The sequence below is a fragment of the Nelumbo nucifera genome, chromosome 4 (assembly GCF_055504915.1).
Source record: "Nelumbo nucifera cultivar China Antique chromosome 4, China Antique-T2T, whole genome shotgun sequence".
In the NCBI taxonomy this organism is placed as follows: domain Eukaryota; kingdom Viridiplantae; phylum Streptophyta; class Magnoliopsida; order Proteales; family Nelumbonaceae; genus Nelumbo; species Nelumbo nucifera.
In genome coordinates, this window is record NC_142652.1 from 8,026,664 (window position 1) to 8,046,951 (window position 20,288).

Sequence of the window (20,288 nt, forward strand, 5' to 3'; positions counted from 1 at the left end):
AAAAAGACTCTTTTACCCTTTATTCTTCTTCAAATTTTTAAAATAAAACAGAGAAAATTGGAAAGAAACACTGAACTCAGTGATTTCAACACTTACATCCCTATAATTTTTGCACCTAAAAACCCCTTTCATAAGATCGGATTTTGCCTACTAGAGAATCTATTGTTTGGCTTGGATAATCATCGAGAGGGGTGCCATCGTAGCTGTTTTTCGTTCGAAGGAAGTAAGGGATGAATGAGAGAGAATGATTGTGGCCATTGTTGTTTTGCCCGAAGACTGCTCGACGAGGCGATGAGCCCTTCATTCTCTCTCCCTCTCGGCATAGTCGTCGCAGGTGATGATAGCCACCGATGAAGGGCTCCCTCCCTCTCTTTCTCTCCTTTTCTATTCATCCCTTCATTCTCTCTCCCCCATTCACCCTCGTCCCTGTTTCATCACCGTTGTTGTAGCAAGTTGCAGCAACGCGCGGACCCCTCCACGCACTTGGATACAGATGGGTGCTCTGTTCGCTACTTGATGGCAGCCCTTCTACGCACCGGCTTCATACTCAAATCAAATGGGTTTGGTACACGGTTTCTCTCTGCTCTGCTACAACTTTCGTCTGAAACTTGTATGCAAACTGAATTGATGAAGACCAATCCTTTTCGCCATTTGAGAATCCGAGAACCATTGATGAAGATTTTCGAGTGGCGGATTATGGTACATACAATGAAGACGAAGGGGAAGGTTTTAAACTGAAGCATCGACGACGATGCTGCAGCTACGAAGATTGGTTTTCTTGGTCTGACTTCTCTCCCCTCCACACACTGGCTTCTCTTCGCTTCGCTACAACTTTCGACTTCTCTCTTCTCCATGCACCGGCTTCTCTCCGCTCCACTACAACTTTTGTCTGAAACTTGTCTGCAAACTGAATTGATGAAGACCAACTCTTTTCGCCATTTGAGATTCCGAGAACAATTGATGAAGATTTTCGAGTGGCGTATTCTAGTACATACAATGAAGACGAAGGGGAAGGTTTTAAACTGAGGCACCGACGATGATGCAACAACTACGAAGATTGGTTTTCTTGGTCCGACTTCACCAACAACTACAATGGTTCTCGCTGATGCTCTCGACAATCTAGGCTCCGTCGAATATGAAAAGATGCAGAATCTTGGTCACTTCGATGACTCCAAGCAAGAGCAGAGCAAGATTGAAGCTGTTATTCACCAGCGATGATCGGTATAAGTGGAGCAGTGGCATAGATGAACGATCCGTTTCCACCATTTCTAGAGGCGTTAGCAAGCCAAAGGTGGGTTTGCTAAGCAACGATGATCGGTATCTATTTGCATTCGCAGATTGAGAATGGAGAGAGAGACCGAAAAGAGACAAAGGCGGAGGGGGAGGTAATAGAAAAGAGAGAGTGGGGGCTAAGGGTACGAGGGCAATATTGGGTTTTAAAAAAAATGTATAGGTCACGTGGGGTCAAATGTGCATTAATTGTGATGGAGCATTAACGGATGCTAATTATAGGGGTAGAGTTAGTCAATTATCAGAAATAACGTGTTAATGAATTTTCAAACACTTAGTCAATTAGCTAAACCATAACGGTAATTTAAGAAATTTACCCTTCATTTTCTAAACGATAGAGTTACTTTAATAAATTTGCCATATTTTAATCGAACCTATCAAATTATTGGTTCGATTATACCCCAATTTACCATGCGCGTTTTATATCAATAACCGAATGAACTGTGCGTTTTCATCTCCGGCCATTTGCGTCCACGATTCTTTTTTTTGAGAGGAATCGGTCATTAAACACATCCCCGCCAAAATCCTCCAAATCAATATCGAGTAATTCGACTATCCTTTTACAAATTTATCGTTTCTCGAAGGATTTCGGAACCCTAACCTACATCACCATTCCTCTCTCTCTCTCTCTCTCTCTCTCCGCCCTTCAACCGGCCTAGATTAGGTTTGCATGAGAAATTGACATCACTATATAGATCAGGCACTGCATAGAAGATCTACAACCGGCGTAGATAAGATCCGAACGCAGACGCCTCTATCGATATGGTGAGGGCAAAACCAAGATCGTGCTCTCCTACTTGTTACAGGTATCCTAAAACGAAGAAAAATAATAAGGAAAGTTTTAGAACTCAACCGTTGGATTAGTTTATAATCTAACGATGGGTGTGGTCCAGGTTTTACTTATGAAAGGTTTGTTTTGGGAAAACTTTTCTGGTTTATTGTTTAGGAAAAAAAAGAAAACAAGAGAGGTTTTGAGAAGAATGTGATAGGTGTAAGAGCAAGTTCTCTTATATTTTATTTTTGTATAGGGAGTAGAGTAGGTAGGTGAACAAGTTAGGTTGCAAGGTAAAGGTATTGTATATTATTTCTCATTTTCTTTTATAGTGAAGAACGGTTTCATCCCTAGGCATAGATGGTAAGGATCGACCACCTAAATCCATTGTTTTGTTGATATTACTTGTTCTCTTTTTTGTCTTTGTTTGGATTTCCTTATTAATGTTATTAGATTTTTTGTTTGCTATTTCATTCAATCACTTTATTGGTTTTATCCTGTGAGTGGTTAGTCTAACAAAGTAGAATCAGAGCTCCCAGGCTGGTGTGCATAATGTGTTTGTAAAATTACTTAAAATATAACAACAAAAGATATACATTCTTAATTACATATTGAGAGGTTTGGTGGTAGAGGAACTTTTCCCTATGATAGAGGAGGGTGGATATCTTGGTTTAACAACGCTTAGAGTGAAGTGGGTTAACTCGAAATTGACATGTTTATTAATCGGGTTAAACGGGTTGACAAAATTTTGACACGAGCACAATTAAAGTCAACCCAAGCCCACTAACTTCGTGTTGTGTTAGAGTTGTGTTCACATGTCGTGTCAAATATTGCTAGTCTTAGTGGTATGCCTAGATCTAAAGTTAGAAATAAGGGTGAGGTATAATGTTATAGGTGCAAAGAGTTTAGTCACATGAAAAGAGATTGTGTTGTATGGAAAATGAGTGATGATGAATTTGGAAGTGTGGCAATTGCATTGGATGACAAGGGAGATGTTCTCACAATCTTTAAAGTCATGCACATTTCTTCTATAAATGAGTGAGTTTTAGATTTCAGATGTTGTATGTTTATTCCAAGGGGAAATATTTTGATATTGTAAGAGTTAGCCGAATGAGGGGTAGATTAGTCTTTTCCAGCCACCTTAAGTTATGTGCTTATGTGGCAGTTCTAATTAGACTTCCTGTCCCATACTTAAGTGGGGACAGTTTAGTCTTTGTACTTAATTAATTCCCTAATCCATATTATGGTCGAATGGCTAAACCAGCAGGACGTTGCTCTCTAAATCTCCTCCCCTGCTCCTCTCTGGTCGTGACCTCATTTTTTTTTCTTCTTTATGGGTTGAAAACGGAGAACACAGATTCGACCTAGGTCTGAGAACACTTCAGTCTTTCCTCTGCGTAGAACTTGATTGTTTTTCAAGAAAAACAACTCCAGAAGTAAGTGGATGGTCGACTGAAGCTCTCCATTAGAGGTTGGTTACCTTTTTTTTGTGCTGTTGGTATTTTTGGGTTGAAAGCCTTCAAAATCTTATTGGACTGATCAGAACCTAGAGAACTAGGTTGTTTGTAGCCTTGGTTCTTGGAAAAAGGTCCAATAACAGGCTGTGCTTACAGTGGCTGAATGGTGTAAGGGTATGTTTGACCCTTTTATGTGGGTCTGTAGTTGTTTTGAAGCCTTTGTTGGTCACAAGTGACCTGAATTGAATGACAGGTTACTACAGTGGTAGTAGTTGATGTTTTCTTTGGACTTGTAGTGCCTTCTGAAAAGGTCAAACAAATCTATACCATGTGTGACAGCTATGGTTGTGTGGTGGTGCTTGTGATGTTCAACCTCTATTGAGCAGCTTCAAGAGGGCTTGTATGTGGTTAGTGAGTTGCTGAATTAATGTCAGTGTGATTTATGGTTTTGTGAAATCATTAGTGGTGTGAACAAGAACAAAAGTTTGTGTACCTATCAACTGTGTTTGGGGACGGTTGTAGTGTCTGGGACATCTGTGCGTTTGGGGATTGATTGATTGTGGTTGGTTGTGAACAATGGTGATTGGTTGTGACTTGTTGTGAGTCTATCATCTGTGTTTGGGGACTGCTGTAGTGTCTGAAACATCAAACTCTTGACAACAGTACTTAGTTGGCGACTGGGAATTCAGATTAGAAGTAGCATTGGAAGGGCATCATGGCAGCAATTGGAGATGGTTGTAGTGATCAGAAACCTAGTGTGGTGATTCCCTTTGACTATCTGGGTGTGTAGATGACTTCAATTAAACTTAATGGTGAGAACTATGTATCATGGGCCAAGTCAGTGGAAGTTTTTTCAAGGCAAAGAGGAAAGTGAAGCATGTGAAGGAAGATAAACCACCAGCTGACTCTTCAGATCATGACATGGTTATGGAATAGTATGAAACCTAAAATAAGTGCCAATTTTATGTTCTTAGATACAACTAAGGACATATGGGAACATGCCAAGAAGCTTTATTCTGGGCAAGATATCACTACGAGAGTATATCAGCTCTATTAGGAGTATTTTGATCTGCAACAAGGGAGTAAAACCTTAGAAGAGTACTATGCCAGCATGAAAAACATCAGAAATGAACTAAATGTCTATCACCCCTAACTCTGGATGTTAAGGTTCAACAACAACAAAGGGAAGAAGATAGTGTTGGACTGTAAGAATCTAATATCACTTGGCTAGTTGGACTGTAAGAGTTATAAGATCTTTGTTGTAGGTGGAGTCATGAAAATCATATGCGATGGTATGGTCTTGATGAAGGGAGAAAAGTGCATGGGCTTATATAATTCTTTTAGGAATCTGGTGGTTCTTAAGGCCTTAATGAGTTGTTGGAAATGGAGTGTACAAGGCAGTGCGGCCACACGTGTGGTGGGGGATTTTTTTCCAGCTTGTAGGGCTTGTCCCTTTTCTGCAGACCTTTGGGCTTGGCTACTTTCGTTGTTTGGGGGTAGTTGGAGTCTACCAGCAGAAACTCACATGCTCTTCAACCATTCTACCTTTTATTGGCGTACAAAAATAGGGAGGATTATGTGGAGATGTGCTCGTGCTGCTTTGACTTGGACTCTTTGGGAAGAAAGGAATCTCAGAATTTTTCAAGATAAGGAAAGGAACAGCCAAGATTTGAAAGACTGTGTGTTAAACAGGGCAATACATTGGTTGAAGACCTTGGAAATCTTTCATCAATTCTCCTTTAATGACATTTGGAGAAATTGGTCAGCAGTAGCAAGGTGTTCATCTTTAAAGGCCAAATCAATTACAAGCTGGTCTCCTCCACCCGAAGGCTCAATTAAGTTGAACTTTGATGGAAGTAGCATGGGTAATTCAGGATTATCCGAAGTGGGGGGTGCTTTGAGAAATGAGAAGGGAGATATTTTGTTGCTCTACTCAGGTCCTTTGGGAATTGGGAATTGGGAATTCCATCAGGGCAGAACTTTTAGCTGCTATACAAGGGGTCCAATTTGCAAACCAGCTGGGGGTACAACACCTAATAATCGAGGGGGATTCCAAAGTGGTGGTGGGTTGGTTGAAAAATTCTGAAGAGGCTATGTGGCGATACAAGAATGAAATGAAGAAATTTAGTTGGTTGACAAGGAATATGTTGGTCACTGTACAGTGGGTGGGGAGATCAACAAATACCTTGTCAGATGTGTTAGCTAAGCAAGGGATAAATAGGGAAGAATTATTTTGGGCTTAGTTGTGATTCTTGTTTTTCTTTCCTAGTTTACTTGTAAGTTTCAAGGAGGGGCTGCAGCTCGTGCCTCTCGTTGGGATGATGTATGAACTCACTCTAATTTGCTTCTGAATCAATAAATTTATTATTATTCATCAAAAAAAAGCAAGGGGATCCACTCTCACCCTTCCTTTTTACCTTACTAGATCATTACTAAGGTCAATAGAGAAGATGCCATTAGGGATTGGAGAATAGGGAGACATCAAATCCCAATCACCCACCTTCAGTTTGCAGATGACCTAATGATCTTTTGTGAAGGAGGTTTTAGCGAGAAGGTAGCAAACCTAAAGGAGCTAATCAAAGGATTTGAAAGGGTTTCTAATCTGAAAATAAGTGGAGAAGAGTTGCATAGCGGGTATAAACTTGGAGGTTGGGGAGATTGAGGTTATTGCAGAGTGCCTTGAGTGTTCCATCTCTTCTTGGCCTATGTCTTACTTAGGGCTTCCATTAGGGGCAAATCCTAGGGAGAGTAGATTTTGGACCCCAATGCTAGAAAAGTTCAAGAAGTGATTAGCTTCGTGGAAGAAGAATTATATCTTTTTAAGAGGGAGAATCACCTTAATAAGAGCTACTTTGGCTAACTTACCTATTTACTTTATGTCTGTTTTTAGGATACCAGCTAGGGAAGCTAGGAAGCTGGAGAAGTTGATGAGAGGCTTCTTGTGGGAGCCGGGACAAGAAAAAAAGGATCGTTTGTTAAATGGGAACATGTTTGCAGAAGTAAAGAAGAGGGGGGTTTGGGTGATTGAAAAAAATCAAGCTCTGTTAGGGAAATGATTGTGGCGATGGCCATTGGAAAGTGAGAGGCTGTGGCATGAGGTGGTGGGAAGCATTTCTGGGAGTTTAGAGAATGGATGGGATGTTAGTGTATCAAGGCAGGCTAACCTGGCAACACCTTGGAAGGCCATTTACAACACCCTTCCTCAATTTCTCAATTTTATTAGGTATGGAGTTTGTGTTGGCAATGCTGTTCGCTTTTGGGAGGATATATTTGGGTAGGAGACACCCCTTTAAAGGACATTTTCCCTTTGTTATTTTTTGTTTCTTTGTATAAAAAGGAGGTGGTCTTAAAATTTGTCTCACCATTGGGAACACCCTTGGCTCCTAATTGGGATTTTGGATTTCGTAGGGGACCAAGGGATGATGAAATTGAATCTCTCTCTGACTTGCTATGTTGCCTTAATCAGGTTTGCTTGGATCTCTCTAGGCCAGATAAAAGGGTGTGGGCTCCTAGACCCAAAGTAACCTTTACTTGTGCTTCTTATTTCAAGTCCATCTCTCAGCCTTACGCTCAACAACCCTTTTCGTCAAAGGAAATTTGGTGTAGGCCAGTTCCCCCAAGGACTATGGCGTTTTGCTGGGAAGTATTCTATTGGAAAGTAAACACTCTAGATAACCTACAAAAGAGAAGACCTTTCCTTTTTATTTCTCCCAATTGGTGTATCCTCTGCAAATCTCATGGGGAGGATTGTTACCATCTACTAATATCTTGTCCTTTTTCTGCAGACCTTTGGGCTTGGCTACTATCGTTGTTTGGGAGTAGTTAGAGCCTACCAGTAGAAGTTTGCATGATTTTTAACCATTCTACTTTCTCTTGGCCTACAAAAAGAGGGAGACTTATGTGGAGATGTGATCGTGCTGCCCTGATTTGGACTCTTTGGGAAGAAAGGAATGCTAGAATTTTTCAAGAAAGGAAAGGAGCAGTCGAGAATTGAAAGATTGTGTGTTGCATAGGGCAATACTTTGGATGAAGACTTTGAAAATCTTTCACCAATTATCTTTTAATGACCTTTGGAGAAATTGGTTAGCAGTAGCGAGGTGTTCACCCTTAAAGGACAAGTTAATTACAAGTTGGTCTCCTCCATCTGAAGGTTCACTGAAGTTGAACTTTGATGGAAGTAGCATTGGGTAATCCAAGATTATCTGGAAAAGGGGGTGTTTTGAGAAATGAGGATGGAGAGATTGTATTGCTCTACTTGGGTCCTTTAGGAGTTGGAGACTCTATTAGGGCAGAGCTATTAGCTACTGTACAAGGGGTGCAGTTTGCAAACCAGCTGGGGGTACAACATCAAATAATTGAAGGGGATTCCAAGGTGGTGGTGGGCTGGTTGAAAAATCTTGAAGATGCTATATGGTGCTACAAGAACGAAATGAAGAAATTCAGTTGGTTGACAAGGAATATGTTGGTCCCTTTACAGTGGGTGGGGAGATTAGCAAATACTTTGTCTGATGTGTTAGCCAAGCAAGGGGTAAATAGGGAAGAATTGTTTTGGGCTCAGTTGTGATTCCTGTATTTCTTTCCTAGTTTACTTGTAAGATTCAAGGAGGGGCTGCAGCTCACGCCTCTCCCTGGGATGTTGTATGAATTTACAACTCTAAATCAGTTTTTGAATTAATAAAATTTACTATTACTCATCAAAAAAGGCGGTGCAGCCACACAAAGTCTTTTTCATAGTCAAGGTGAAGACAAATACGATATGCTTCCAAGGTACAAATCATGATGAAAGGAATGTTCTTGTTGGGAAAAATGAAGGATCGAGGTCTCTCTTTGGTGTTAACTAGGATTGTTAACTTGAGTGCATGTAAACAGATTGGTTGCTTTCTTTGAATCAAGTAGAGTTAGGATGAAGTGATTTAAGTTATGTGAAGCTAGTAGTGTTTTTACTATTATTCATCAAAAAAAGCTAGTAGTGTTTTTCAAGGCCAATGAATGTTTGCGGTATTTGCGAACATGTAGAGGCACAAATGGAATATCTCCAAGGTAGTTGAAAAATAAGCTAAAGTGGAGATTAGTGGGGTTGTGTCTTATTTTTCAACCATTGGATGAAGTTATAATCTAAAAGTGGGTGTGGTCCCTCCTTTAGGCTAAGGTGGGTTTTACATATAAAACGATTCTTTTGTATGTAGGATTTGGGGGAAGTTTGCTCTTTTCCTTGTTGAAAAGTAAAAAAAAAGAGGGATTGGGAAGAGTGCTCTTGGTGTAAGAATGTGTGTTTTTTTTTTTTTCCTTTTGTTTTGTTCTTTGAGTTGATAGAGGAAAGGGAGAACATGTGTACAAGGGTTAAGGGTTGTAAGCCACAAGGTATCATGTACTATTTCTCATTTTCTTTCATAGTAAAGAACAAATTTCGTCTCTCCTATGAAAATAGGCGGTAAGACTGATCCATGTAAATCTTTTGTATTCTTGGTGTACTTGTTTTCTTTTGTCGTTGCTTGGATTTCTTTATTTTTGTTGCTATTAGATTCTTTTGGTTGTTATTTTGTTGAAGTACTTTGTGGCTTTATCTTGTGGGTGGTCATTGTAGCCTAACAAGCATGACCTCTACAAAATCTACATAATAATGAATTGTTAAAATGTTTCATTTTACAATTTTATTTTATATATTTTAGAAGTCTTTATGTATCATCCAATGTTATATCGGGTATGTGTTGTGTTTGACATCGGTATGCTAGGTGTGTGTAGGTGTTCGAGTACCATAGCCAAACCATAGGTTTAATCAAAGCGAATTAGGTTTTATTATTATCACATAAAAGTTAGTAATAGATATCAAAACTTACTTGATGCTTGTTATGTCTTTCAACATAGAAGACTTAGTTGGTGAATCTCATACCATTTTTCTTTTTCTTTTTTTTTTTTTTATGTGGGGCAAGTTGTGAATCCATGTACCACTTAGTAATCTCTTGTTTTTTTTTTCTGTTGGTATCTAAGAGCATTTCTTTCTAAGTGAGACTGATAGCTTATATCAACATTCCTTCTTTTTGAGATGCATGAACAACTATTCTCGATGATTTAAAAGATGCGCATATGTGCCTAGGCACACAGGTGAGGTGCATGTTAAGGTTTGCACCTTGCCTAGCCCCTAGGCACATCACTTTCAAAAGCTTACGCTTGGTGCACCTTGTGCTTCAGTTCAGGCATGCGCCTTTTGAAAATTTGTGCCTTTTTTATTTTATTTTTTTGTTTTTTATGCTTAGCGGCTGGGCTAACCCCATATTTGCTAATGTTACTCATTCATTCATCTTAATAAAAGATATTTTTAGAAGACAATTAAAATTATAAAATCTTTTTTTATACAGATTAAGAATTTAAGACCTTGATATGGACTTGTTTGGGCTTGTACAAAGGTGGTTCATAGAATTAGGAATGCATAGTGTTTAACATCACATTAGCTATTTGAAGCAATGCAATTGGTTCATAGAATTATGCTTGATTTTATTTTTAAATTTTCATTTTAAATATGTTTTACGTGTTATGTTATGTATCTTAATTTGAGTTAATAGGTTTTTTTAAATATTTATTTTAAAATTTAAGTTTATATTTTTAATTAATGGTATGTTTAATAAATATATTTTATTATTTTATTATTTTTTGGCTTTTTCTTGAAGTTTTTGGCATTTTTTGAAAATTTTAGCATTTATTTTTTGCATTTTTGTGCCTTGCTTCAAAAAGGCATGCGCCTTGCCTTGCGCCTCGCGCCTCGAGCGCAAAATGCCCCTTGCAATTTTAAAACACTGGTTATTCTAGGGATGAGAAGAGAGAACATAAACATCTTTTTCAACAGAAGTTGGGGTCAAGTGGTCTTAGTTAAGTTTATATCCATCAGGGTGGGGTACATAATAGTATAAGGGAGAGAGGTGGACTCTTAGGAATTAGGACTAAGTATTGGAAATGCTTGAGAATTGTCCCTAGGGATGACTTAGGGCTTATTTTAGTCATCCTAGCTAATATAAAACTCGAGTATCAACCACAGGTTATCTGTCACATAAGTCCGGGCTAGTGTTAGCCATAGTTTTGAAGGTGCCAAGGTGAGACTAGGTAGTGTAGGATAGGTTTGCTTGTTGCCTAGTTGACTAGGTGGGTCCCTAGGCATTGCCTAGGTGTTATTTATTTATTTTTAAATAAAAACATTAAATCCTAGGTAAGTCTCTAGGATCCATGGCAACCAGCCACCATCATCCAATAACAAAAAGAACAAAATAAAAAAATAACCCAAAAAGCAACCATCTTTCTCTAATAATTATCAATGTTTGTCTTTTTTTATAGATAAAAGTAATTTTATTAATTAGAATAAAAAAGCACAGTATACATCATACAACTCTCCACAAATAGGTGCGAGGTGCAGCCTCTAAACTACATCATAAAGCTTACATGTGAGCCCAAAATAGTTGATTTCTATGTACTCCTTGTTTGGCTAGAAAATCTGCCAGCCCATTTTCTGATCTTCTTTCCCATTGAACTATAACTGAGATATTTGATATTAGCCATTTAAATCTTCTCAAGTTGCCCCTGTAGGGCCAAGCTGCCATCTCTGGCTCTTTTAGCCATCCTATATTTGGAGTCACCTTCAATCAATAAATGCTCCATTGCCATCTCTTTTGCAATTTCTGCTCCTTGTAGTACAGCTTGGACTTCTGCATTAACTGAATCTCCTATCCCGATAGGACCAGAAAATAGAGCTACAATCTGTCCCTAAGCATTTCTGAAGACTCCCCCAATTCCAGATGGTCCTGGTTACCCAAGTTGCTGCCATCAAAATTTAATTTAATAACACCTACATCAGGAGGCTTCCGTTCCACCAAAGGCTTGTTCTTGACTTAAGAACATTTGGCTACTTGCTCCCAATTCCTCCTTATATCATCGAATGAGTAGGGAGTGAGCAGGTCCAAGGATTGTACCCAACTTATGGCTCTACTTAAAATACTTCCAGCACACAAGTCTGATCCCTCTCCTTATCATTAAAGATTCTGGCATGTCGTTCCTCCCAAACTGTCCACACCAAAGCAGCTCTAACACACCTTCACAAGACTCTTCCTCTTCCTGAAAGTTGTAGGGTAAAAAAGACTACAAATCTGCTCTGGTTCTGTCCACCTACACCCAAAAAGATCAAAAAGCTTTTCCCAAAGGCTTACAACAAAAGGGCAAGAGATTAGTAGATGGTAACAACTTTCTTCATTTGCTTTGCAGAGGGTACACCAGTTAGGGAGATACAAAGACCAAGCCTTCTTTTTGCAAAACATCCAAGGTGTTTATTTTTCCAAGAGAGACTTCCTAAGTCCCAACAGAGGGCTCCCACTTTTGGAGGGACAGGTTTGGACCAAATGTCCTTGTTATGAAAAGGCCGAGGCATAGAAAAGGAACACAAGGAGGTGAAGAAGGAAGAACAAGAAAAGGAGCCCAGGGATAAAGGCTTCCAAATGCGAGTATCTGGGGAGGAAGAGTCCAAGCAAATAGGATCAAGAGTTTTAAGGAGCAAAGCAACCTGGTCAAGCTTAAAACCTCTTAAATTTCTTCTAAAACCCAAATTCCAGTTGAGGACAAGGAAATTGGATAAGGACAAAAACCTTTGAATTGGCTCATTTTTAAAACACGAAAGGGAATACAAGGAGGGAAAAAGGTCTTAAGGTAAAGTCAACAATCCTAACATCCTCCCAGAACAAACCCTATCTAGTACAAGTATCATACTCGATCAAGTTCAAGAAAACAGAAAGCATACTATGAATAGCCTTCCATGGAGAATTTAGCATAACTTGCTGAGGTACACCAGCATCCCAACCATTGCTTGCAACACAATGCACACTTCTTACAACTTTGTGCCAAAGTCTTTCCCCTTCTAGAGGCAACCTCCACAACCATTTGCCTTGCAGAGCTATATTCTTCTTCCTTAGATTGCCTAAGCCCAAGCCCCCTGCTCCTCCTTCCTACACACTATTTCCCACCTAACCACATGATTCTTCCTCCCTTCCCTAGTCTCCCACAAGAAATCCCTCATAAATTTCTCTATCTTCAATATCACCCTTTGTCTCATTCTAAAGACTGAGAGAAAGTAAGTTGGCAGGTTTGTTAGAGTAGCTTTTATTAAGGTGATGCGATCCCCGAGGGTGATATGGTTTCCCTTCCAAACTGCCAACTTCTTTGTGCATTTTTCCACAATCAAATTTCAATATCTTCCTGCTCTTGGACTATCTCCTAAAGGCAACCCAAGTACTTCAAAGGCCAACTAGATGTAGGGCAACCTAAGGACTTTGCTATCTCACTCATCTCCTCTGACTCCAAATTTACCCCCACTACGCAACTCTTTATGAAATTAATCTTAAACTTGGACACATTCAAACAACTTTTACTCGCTTCAAATTCCTAGCCTTTAGTGGGTCTCTAGTATCACAAAAAATGATTGTATCATCCACAAATTGCAAATGTGTTACTACAATACCCTCTCTACCTATCCTCTAGCCTCTAAAAATATCCAAACCATCAACTCTTGAGATGAGTCTACTAAACACATCAGCTATTAGAGTGAAAAGGAAGGGAGAAAGGGGGTCCCCTTGTCTCAAACCTCTAGAAGCTGGAAATGAGTCCCTAACCACTCCATTAACTATAATCGAATAATGGCAAGTTTTTAAACAAGAAGGCTCCTTGACATACGCTTTCTCTCCAAAACCATAGTTTCTCAAGGACTCCAACAAAAAAGATCAATCAGCCATATCATACGCTTTCTCCAAATCTTGTTTAGACACAAAACCTTTCTGTCCCCTTCTCTTGAAGTCCTCCACACATTCATTTGCTATCAAAATTTGATCTATAATATGTCTTCCTTGAATGAAGGCCCCTTGACATTGGCTTATTAAATTGGGTAGGGCTAGTTTTAATCTTTAGGACAACACTTTGGTCATAATCTTATAAATGCTAGTCACTAGGCTGATAGGTCTAAAGTCTTTCAATTGGAATGCAACTCCCTTTTTAGGTATCAAGGCCAGGAAAGTGGAGTTGATCCCTGGACTGATAAAATGATCATCTGCAAACTCCACAAAGACTACCCACAAATCTAACTTGACAAATAATTATCATAAAAATGTATATACTTCATATTAAAACATAAAAAATCAACATATCTTTTTATTGGTAACATGCAACTTTATTGATTTAAAAAAATAATTAGATATGTTTACGAGAATGATAAGTGCCAATCACCCCAAAGTGGCGACCTTTCCCCCCTTTCTCTATCCCTAAAGTGTTTGAAATCATGTTACAAACTTGTAACTAAGACCCATCATAAAGAAATCAAAGTTCATAAAAGATAAAGGTAGAAGTAGGAGGAGGAATTGGACAAAATGTTACGTTCTTCATTGCTTGTCAGTTCTGGTTTTGAAGTGTTCAAGGGTTCTAGATAGCATATACTGATTATTGACATGCTTGTTGATTGAACCTTAACAAATAAAGAATAATAAAAAGAAAGCTAAATGGCTGAAACCTCCTCTGAAGTTTGGTAATTGCAATAACTTCCCCTGAGCTTTTTGACACAGTTGCAAGTAGACCCCCTATGTAGGAATCCTCTAACAAGATGCACGAAAATGTCTAAAATACCCATGCAGTTACTTTTGACCAAAATGTTTATTTTCCAAAATTTTCTGTATATCAATCACTACCCCAAGCTTCTCCAATCTCTTTTCCAAAATTGATTTATTTTTCAAATTTGCCCTTCATTTCACTCCCTCAAAGGTAAAGCTACAACTTCAAGCTCTATTTTTTCTTGTTGTTCGTAAAGTTTGTATTGCTTTTTATGTAGAAATCAGCATTAGTGCTAATTGCTTGGTTATTTTGGACATTTTTGTACCTATTATTAGAGGATTTTAACATAGGGGGTCTACTTGCAACTATGTCAGAAAGTTCAGGGGAGGTGATTACAATTACCAAACTTTAGGGGAGGTTTCAGCAACAGTCAGAAACTTCAGGGGAGGTTTCAGCAATTTACCCTAAAAAGAAACTAGTATATAAACCCATGAAATGAACAATTTAGTATGATAATGACTATTTTATTGTTATAATCTCAAAAATAAAAATATAAAGGTATTTTATAGCATCATATGGAAAATAGCTAGGCACTTGGAAAAAAAGATCATTTGATTAAATGGGATATGGTCTACAAAAGCAAAATACAGGGTGGTTTGGGTGTTGGAAATATAGAAATGAGAAACTTAGCACTTTTGGGAAAGTGGTTGTGGAGACTGCTATTGGATAAAGTTAAACTTTGGCATAAGGTGTTACTTAGTATATATGGTTAATTGGACGACGGTTGGGATGCTAGAGCTGTTGCTAGAACTACAAAGAGATCCCCTTGAAAGGCTATCGATGCAATTCTCCCATAGTTTCTTCCATTTGTCAGGTATAATGTTTGCATGAGTAACTTAGTTAAATTTTGGGGACCTACTTGGGTGGGTCTAACCCCTATATTGATTTCCTTCTCTTTTGCCCTATCTTCCTTTAAGGGGGGCCCATTACAAAATTTGTGGTCCTTTCAAATTCAAACAATGGTTATGATTTGGGTTTCAAAAGGGGGCTAAGGGAGTTTTAGGTTCCAATTTCCATTGGTGCTTGACTTGTAAAACTCCTTGGTGGTGTGTTCTTGGATTCTCTTAAATCTAATGGCTGATTTTGAACCCTTTACCCTTTGGATCCTTTTAACATGCTTATTTTTTTAAGACATTAGTTTATCCTTTGCCTTCATTGCAGTCTTTTCTAATGAAAGATGTTTGGGGAGACCCATTGCACCTAGAGTAGGAGGTTTTGATTGGGGGGTTTACCATGAGAAAATTAACACTTGTGACTTTTTACAGAGAAGGAGAGTAGGAGACATCACTCCTGCTTATCTCCTTATCGGCGTGTTCTTTGCAAGGCAAATGATGAATCCTATTTTCACTTACTAATCTCCTGTCCATTTGCTATTGGCATTTGGGACTGGGATTGGTTTCTTCCTAATTAAGGATATGTGTTAGGGTGTAATAACCGATGTTACAAAGCCTGTAGGAGAGACATCAGATTTTGCAGTTACAATGGGTCTTCACCAAGGTTCATCACTTAGCCCTTATTTATTTGCATTAATCATAGATGAATTGAGTAGACATATTTAGGAGGAGGTCCCATGGTGTGTATGTTGTTTGCTACTAACATTGTCTTAATTGATAAAACTAAAAAAGGTTTAAATGCAAAATTATGTTTATGGACAATGCAATATGACCTTTATTAGGAGGAGGTCCCATGGTGTATGTTGTTTGCCGATACCTTTTTTTGGTATCAAGGGACTTTGCTGATAACATTGTCTTAATTAATAATATGCAATTTAATAATAATAAAGGATTAAAAGCTTTTAAAATAAGTAGGAAAAACGTAATATATGATATGTAAATTTAATAATAATAATAGGAGTGCAAAGGAGGATACACTTAGGATTGTAGATCAAGGGATAATGCAATTTGACCTTTTTTGGTACCTTAGTTTGATAATTGATAACAAGGCAGAGGTTGGGGAGGATGTCACTCATAGAATTAGAGCAGTATGGACAAAATGGTGGGTGCATCTAGAGTCTTGTGTGATAGATCAATGCCACTTAGATTGAAGGGAAAATTTCATATAATAGTTGTAAGGCCAGCAATGTTGTATGGAGCAGAATGTTGGGCAATCAAGAAACTACATGTCCAAAAAATGAGTGTTGCAGAAATGTGCATGCTAAAGTGGATGAGTGGAAAAACTAGAAAAGATAGGGTCAGAAATAGTTATTTGAAAGAACCTAGGAGTAGCTCCAATAAGTGACAAAATGAGAGAAAGTAGACTAAGATGGTTGGTTCATGTGCATAGAAGACTACCAACAAAACCTGTAAGAAGAAGCTATATGTTGCAAGTTGAAGGGGTAGAAGGGCTAGGGGTAGACTAAAAAGAAATTGGGTTAAAGTAGTTAGAAATGACTTAAGTGTCCATAATTTAATAGTGGATATGTCATTAAATAGAATGGAATGGCAAAACTGGATTCATGTGGCCAACCCCATATAGCCGGGATAAGGCTTGGATGTCGATGATGATTTAGGATTGGTTTCTTGATTTGTTTGGTTAAAGGTGGAATCCTCCATCCAACATGTCAAGCTTCTTTGCTCTCACCTTGTTTCTTTGACCAAAGAAGAGAGGTAGAACATATGGGGAAGCCTAAGAGCTGCAGTAACATGGACTGTCTGGGAGGAGAGGAAGACAAGAATTTTCAAAGAAAAAGAAAGGAGTAAGGAGGCACTGATTGAAGATATCATCATCAGAGCGGTTCACTAGCTACAATCCCTAAGAGTTGTTCTTGGACTTCTCAGTGGATGATATCATGAGGAAATGGCTAATACATCAACAATGAAAGTTACGATTAGTAGGTCTTGGACACCACAGACTGATGGGTACATAAAACTAAACTTTGATGGAAGTAGTAAAGCAAACCTAGGCCCTTCAGGTCTAGGAGGCATATTAATGAGTAAGGGCATGCGGTGGCACTTTTCTCAGATCCGATTGGCATTGGTGATTCTTTGAAGGCTAAAGTGATGGCAGTTATGGAAGGGGAAAATAGAGCAAAGGAGCTGAATGTACAAAACTGATTGTTGAAGGGAACTTACAATTGGTGATTAAGTGGCTACTAAACAAGGGAAATGATTTGTGGATGTACAAAAATGAGTCAAAAAAGTTTAAATGGATAATCAGTGGTATAAATATTAGAATTCAATAGGTGCAAAGGACGGCTAACAGCATGGATGACTCTTTGGCAAATCAAGGGGTTGGGATGGATCAGATTTTTTGGTTTTAGTTGTAAAGATTTTTGATATTGATCATAAGCTCTTTTATCTCCAATTTGTACACTTTGTAATTCACCATTATTCCTTTCAATGAAAGTTAATGTTATTGATAAGAAAAGCTAGGCACTTGAGTGAGGTGACCCTCCATGGGTGCCTTGTAGCTTAGGCACCACCCTGATTCAATGGTATTAGGGTTGTGAAATGACCCTAAATTAGGATAAATAGATATTTAGGCGTGTTAAATGAAAGTTTTTTTTTTTTTTTTTTTAATCAATGGTTTCAAAATGATAGTTATGAAACCTATAGGGTAGGGTGATTTATCATAGGGATATAACAATATTTTCTTTTCCCTTGAGGACAAATCTTGGGAGTCAAATAGAAGCAAGAATCAAAGGATAAGGTAGTAAAATATGTTTCAGCAAGCAATAACTTCAAAAAAGAAGAATTTGCTATCAAGAATTTATAAGAAATCAAAAAAGATTAAAAAAGGCAAATGGCAACAAAGCAAGGAATCAAGGAAGGAACCAAGATCTAATCAAGGTCAAACTAAAAGAGTCTTAAGGTTCAAGAAAGGATGCAAAGAAATTAGATTTGAATGCAAGAGATGCAAGAAAGTTTAGATCTTACCCAAGAAAAAGAGCAGAGAAGAAGATGAAAACCCAATATTTATTGCATAAACTATTCACTCACTCTATATCTGGATGGCCTTACAAAATCTTATTTAAGGAAGAGAGGATTGGCTATATCTTAGAGCCACTTTCGTACTATTTTTTTATCAGAAAAGAGATACTTTCCTACTATTACCCATCTAATGGCGTTAAAACTACTGAAGATGGACAAGTTTTGGTACTGTAACATAGGTGACAGAAAAATGATGAACCTACAACTTTAACAGAAGAACTTCATCATAAGCAGATCCCATGTGCTAAGACAACTTGAAGAAAATCTTTTATAACACTAACTCAGTAGCACTCTAAAAAGCTGAAACAAATATCTACATCTAGAGAACTCAATTAATAAAACAGCCAGAAACAAGCATCATATAGAAATTTTTTTCATAACACTACTCTAACCCATTGGCACTTAAAAAGTTGAAACAAATACCTACATCTAGAGAACCCAATTATGAAACTGCCACTGGAACCCAAAGAAAGGAGATTCCAAGCATCTCTCATATGAGTGAGAGTTTTTATCTACTGATTTCATTGCCTAACATGTGTAGGCATGGCATGCCCTTGGTGGAACGCCTTGCCTGGATGCCATGGCTTATATTAAAAAGGCACCTGGCTAGGCTACAAAAGTCACAAAGTTGGCACCTTATCAAAACATTATCACTGTTGCTACATCTTATTACTATGTGTTTTAGTACATCTTGTCATATATTATGCATATTATTTATGCTTTGTTTAGGGTTTTATTATTGATTCATAAAAGATCCAAGGGTTTTAAGAAGAGAAAAAAGAAAGAAGGATAAAGAGTTCTTTTCATTTTTCAGTCGTTACTCTCTCGTTAACTAGAAAAGGGACGCTGATCCTTCTTCTACCATTTTTGATACTCTATATCTCTCTCATTATTATTTTATTGTATAAACTTATAGTCTTCTTTTGTTGCTAATAATTTTTGGCATGAAATTTTCCATTAAATATTTATTTTCTTGATGAGTAATTTTGCACCTTTATTGATTACAGAAAACAATAATATATGTAGAAGTGGGTTCAAGTATTTGAATATTAATTTTGTTATAGTGCTGTTTGAATATAATTGATTTAAAATGCCATGATCTCTTAAATACAATGATTTATTATGTTTTGTGAGGAAAATTAATGTTGTTAGTAAAGAGTATTGTTATTTTTCAATTTATGTGCATGCTGTTTGGTATTTAAAATTAAAGAATTAGTCTAAAACCTTGATTTTTTTTTTTTTAAATAAAAAGGTGTTTCCTAAGCGACTAGACAATCCACTATCCCCTAGAATCGCCTAGTTGCCTTGATGACTATGCTAGAGACTGCGAGCCCCACTTTCCTAGGTTTCTCTTCATTCTCTCTCTTCTCTTGTCTTCTCTTTCAACTTTTTTGAGCTCAACTATCAAAGACTAGGGAAAAAGCAATGAAAAGCCATCATTCATCATCAAATAAAGGATTGATCTAGGTAAGTCTCCTATCAATTCCCTTCAATTCTTAACATCCACATACCTTTTCTAGAGATAAACTCTCTCTCTAAATCACCCTTATCAAACCTTAGTGAAAGCTAGGCTAAATTACTGATAAAAAACAGGTTTGGTTCAGTCATCCCCATACCTAAAGATCCTTTTCATCCCAGTAAAACAGTTCAAAAAAAAATCTCACTAAAATGCCTAGATATTAAAAGCTTATAATTTTGAAACCTTCTCAAAACCCCTACAAGTTCAATCCTTTTCTTTAGTTCACCAACCTAAACATTCCTTTAGAACAGTCCGAAGAAATTTCCTTCTAATCTGAAGATATTGTTTTTTTTTCTCTCTAGTAATTATTCTGTATATATAATTACTTGCCATATAGGTGATGGGGTAGTCTGCGGTGTTCTTTGATCTTTTTTTTTTGGATTTTAAGACCTCTTTTTAGTTTAATGCACAGTTACTGTATAGGTGCCAAGCTTATAGTACCTATTGAGGGGACTCATCCCTATTTTGAATTGAAATACATATACTGATATACCTAACATTTCTTCAAAAAACAAAAAAAGAAAAGAAAAATTCATACAGCCATATAACCCTAAACAAACTCTCATCCAGCTTTCCTATATCTGCCTCTGCCCCTAGCCCCTCAAACCCGAACCTTGGGCTTAATCCCATGTAATCATGATTTATTTTTTTAGTTTCTTTCAAATTTGTTACCAATTGAGTGCTGGAACATAGCA

At 37.7% G+C, this 20,288-nt stretch overlaps 1 protein-coding gene across 1 annotated transcript in view; it reads left to right on the forward strand.

The window, feature by feature from the left end:
• Nucleotides 1–2,338: 2,338 nt before the first annotated feature.
• Nucleotides 2,339–20,288, forward strand: part of LOC104591545 (uncharacterized) — a 32,493-nt gene continuing 14,543 nt past the window's right edge. Inside the window, exon 1 of the mRNA XM_088903927.1 lies at nucleotides 2,339–2,361. The gene's annotated coding sequence lies outside the window, so the exon portion shown is untranslated. The remainder of the gene's footprint in view (nucleotides 2,362–20,288) is intronic.